This window comes from Macrobrachium rosenbergii, chromosome 11 (genome assembly GCF_040412425.1).
Source record: "Macrobrachium rosenbergii isolate ZJJX-2024 chromosome 11, ASM4041242v1, whole genome shotgun sequence".
Classification (NCBI taxonomy): domain Eukaryota; kingdom Metazoa; phylum Arthropoda; class Malacostraca; order Decapoda; family Palaemonidae; genus Macrobrachium; species Macrobrachium rosenbergii.
In genome coordinates this window covers 26,110,335-26,114,634 of record NC_089751.1, presented here as the reverse complement: position 1 = coordinate 26,114,634, position 4,300 = coordinate 26,110,335, and positions in this window count along the sequence as shown.

The following is a 4,300-nucleotide window of genomic DNA, read 5'->3' as shown; positions in this document are numbered from 1 at the left end:
AATATTCTATATCCTTCTTATTTCTATTTTCAGGTCTTGATACTTATCAATTTTTTCTCTTCTTTCTCATCTACTCTGGTGTCCCATGGTATTGCGACATCAATGAGTGATACTTTCTTCTTGATTCTGTCAATCAACGTCACGTCTGGTCTATTGGCACGTATCACCCTATCTGTTCTGATACCGTAGTCCCAAAGGATCTTTGCCTGATCGTTTTCTATCACTCCCTCAGGTTGCAAGCTAGTTGGTGTTTCTTGCACAGGCTCCAGTGGAGGGCTTTTGCTACTGAATCATGCATTGCTATGTGGTTTATGGTCTCGTCCTTCATATTGCACTTCCTGCAGATGGGTGAGATGTTATTTCCATCTATTGTTCTTTAGACACATCTGGTTCTTACGGCCTGATCTTGTGCCACTGTTAGCAATCCTTCTGTTTCCCTTTTGAGTTCCCTCTGTAGCCATTGCCATGTTTCATCGCTGGCCAGCTCTTTAGTCTGTCTCATGTACTGTCTGTGCATTGGTTTGTTGTGCCATTCCTCTGTTCTGTTTTTCATTCTCTTGTCTCTGTATATTTCTGGGTATTTGTCTACTTTTGTCAGTCCTTCTTCCCATGAACTCCTTAGCCACTCGTCTTCACTGGTTTTCAGATATTGCCCCAGAGTTCTGCTCTCGATGTTAACGCAGTCCTCTATGCTTAGTAGCCCCCTCCCTCCTTCCTTTCGTGTACAGTCTGTCTGTATTTGCTCTTGCGTGTACTGCTTCGTGTATTGTCATGTGTTTCCTAGTTTTCTGGTCTATGCTGCGAAGTTCAGCCTTCGTCCAATCCACTGCTCCTGCGCTATATCTGATTACTGGTACTGCCCATGTGTTTATGGCTTTCGTCATGTTTCCGGCGTTGAGTTTTGACTTGAGTATCGCCTTAAGCCTCTGCATATTTTCTTTCCTGATCGTATCCTTCATCTCTTGGTGTTTTATATCCTCTCCTATTATTCCCAGGTATTTGTATCCTGTCTCATCTATGTGTTTGATGCCATTCCCGTCTGGCAGCTTTATCCCTTCAGTCCTTGTTACTTTGCCTCTATTCCAAACTCCATCCTCATGTCCCCAGATACAATCCTTACAGTCTGGATTAGGGTATCTATTTCCTTGATGCTCTTACCATACAGCTTGATGTCGTCCATGAACATCAGATGGTTAATTCTGTTGCCTCTTTTCTTGAGTTGGTACCCAGCATCAATCTTCTGCAGTACTTTTGTCATGGGAATCGTGGCTACTACAAAGAGTAGTGGGGACAGTGGGTCGCCTTGAAAGATCCCTCTCCTGATGTTAACCTCTGCTAGTCTTATCCCAGAGCTTGTAAGTACTGTATTCCAGTTGCGCATTGTATTCTTTAGGAACCTGATCGTGTTTTCTCTGTCCCATATATTTTCAGGCATTCTGTTAGCCACGTGTGTGGTATCATGTCGAAGGCTTTCTTGTAGTCAATCCATGCCAAGCTTAGGTTGGTTCTACTTCTCTTACTATTCTTCATTACCATTTTGTCCATCAGGAACTGGTCTTTTGTGCCCCTATACTTCCTTCTGCAGCATTTCTGTTGGTGGGGGATGGTGCTTGTATCCTCTAGGTAGCTGTATAGTCTTTCACTGATGATACCTGTTAATAACTTCCACATTATTGGTAGGCAGGTGATAGGCCTGTAGTTACTTGCTATATTTCCCTTGTTCTTGTCTTTCTGTACTAAGGATGTTCTCACTGTGGTCATCCATTTGGGCGCATGGTGGTTTGTGATACAATGCTGCAGTTGCTCTGCTGTTCGTGGGTGTAGGGCCTTAAAGTTTTTGAGACAGTATCCATGGACTTCATCGGGACCTGGGGCTTTCCAGTTGGGCATTTTCTTTAGTTGGTGTCCGACTGTGTCTGTCGTGATCTCGGTGAATGTTTGTTTTATCCTCCCCATTTCTTCTGGCTTGACTTCCTGGAGCTATGTTGCATGTTTGTTGTGTGATACTGGATTGCTCCGTATGTTTTCCCAGTCCCCTACTTGGCTCGGCTTCAGGAATTCCCTGGTGGTTGTCTTCCCCTCTTAGTCGGTTGTATAGTTATATATATATATATATATATATATATATATATATATATATATATATATATATATATATATATATATATATATATATATATATATATATATATATATATATATATATATACATATATATATATATATATATATATATATATATATACATATACATATATATATATATAGTATATGTATATATATATATATATATATATATATATATATATATATATATATATATATATATATATATATATATATATATATATATATATATATATATATATATATATATATATATATATATTTTTTATAAATATTACTGCTAAAGATAACATTTGATTGTAAATCAAATATCAGCCTGACCAAGACCGGGAAAAGCCATTGTCTGCATTTCTTCAGTTCAAACTTTAACATCCGTTGGAGAAAGGAATAGGTAGCATTTAGGCATTTACATAGGAGAAATTTCCATATTCAACTTTAAGAATAGGTGGTCCTAAAGTCCTTTTTCTTTCTACCTGTCTCTCGTGGCGAATGTTTTTAACAGAGCATAGACGCCTAAGGCATGACTGTAGGCCTGTTTTGACCCAGCGCCCGGTCAGGGAACTTCAGAGAGAAACTAGTCGCCGTCTCGAGCAGACGTCTGGAAGGTGGCCCTGTCCCCGCCTTTGTCTATTATTTTATTAGTGAATGGTGGAGCAAAAACACACCGAACTTCAGCACGTCCATTGTAAATCAACGCCGTCATTAAGGTAGATTCTGTGTGCTGTTGAAACTTCGTCCATTCTTTTAACCTCTTTTTCTGTATTTCACATTTTTTTCTTTGTTTTCTTCCTTCAGCCACCACTTAGGATATATGTGTTTAAGAAGTCTAGATTAAGCCTAATTATTATATTGTGAGCTTCAACCCCGTTATTCCAGTAAAATACCTAGGATTTAGGTAAGCAAAATCAGGTTAAATCTCGATGCTTTGTATGCCTGGCGTCCGAATGTTTGGAAGAACCGTTGCGTTTAAAATCAAATTCATCTCAAATATTCTTGTTAAGGTTAATTACCATAACTGGCGACCTTTAGCTAATTAACGACTGTCTTTGAGGTTAACTTTTGGCTTCAAGTGGCAGGTTACGAGTAATCTTGGTTTGCAGGGCCGTAAAAAAATAAATTGAATAATACATGATCATTAACAATATATATATATATATATATATATATATATATATATATATATATATATATATATATATATAATAACAGAAACTAAAGCATTTTCAGTTATAACTTTATTTCCATCACCTACGTTTCAGGATACAAATCCCATCTTCACGGCCATAAACAGAGAAAATGAAAAATCCATACATCAGGAATCGGAATAAAATGGAGCACAGTAAATTATACTTAAAATATATAAATAAATAATAGTTACATCAATAAGCTTTGAATTTTAGATGAAAGCAAAATGGCAAATAATTAAACACGAAATTAACAATGAAGAGCAAAGCTACTAAGCATAATGACAATTTCAGGAGAAAAAAAAAGGAAACCGGAATATTTAACACAAAAGCCACACGTGGACATTTGAGAAAATTACATTATTACCCCAGACAGAACAAAAGGATTTAACATTAATCCTTACGAGCAAAATTTTTTGTATATAATTACAAAAAGTAAAAGAGCAAAAAACATCAAGACGAGAACTCACTGATACAGAAGCAAGTAAAGGACTGAATTAATTATTATTTATTTTTTGACACAAGGGAAGGCAAACACAAAGAGGTGAGAAGGTAGAATGGACAAAAGCTAAAGAAATTTGTTCCCAAACCAGTAAAAATCTTCTTTCTGAAAACACCTATTAAAAATTTATCATTACATCGTGAAACTGTTATATCTAAAAGTGGCAGTTTGTTACCCGATTCAGTCCATAGTAAAATTAATGAAATGAGTTAATGGAATTAACGAACAAATGTGCAGGATCATTATCTTTAAAAAGTACAAACGTATCGTCTCGTGTCTTTTATATAAAAAAAAACAGGTTTAAAAGACGGAGGACACTAATCAAGAAATAGTTTTTCCAAGTGACACAAAAATATTGGCAAAGGTGGGACCCAAAGGAGAACCCATTGCCATGCCATCAGTTTATTTGTAAACTTTTCCGTTAGAAATGAAATAGTTATCCATCACAGCCAGTTCCAAAAGCTTCCTGAAAGAGCTAGTATCAAAA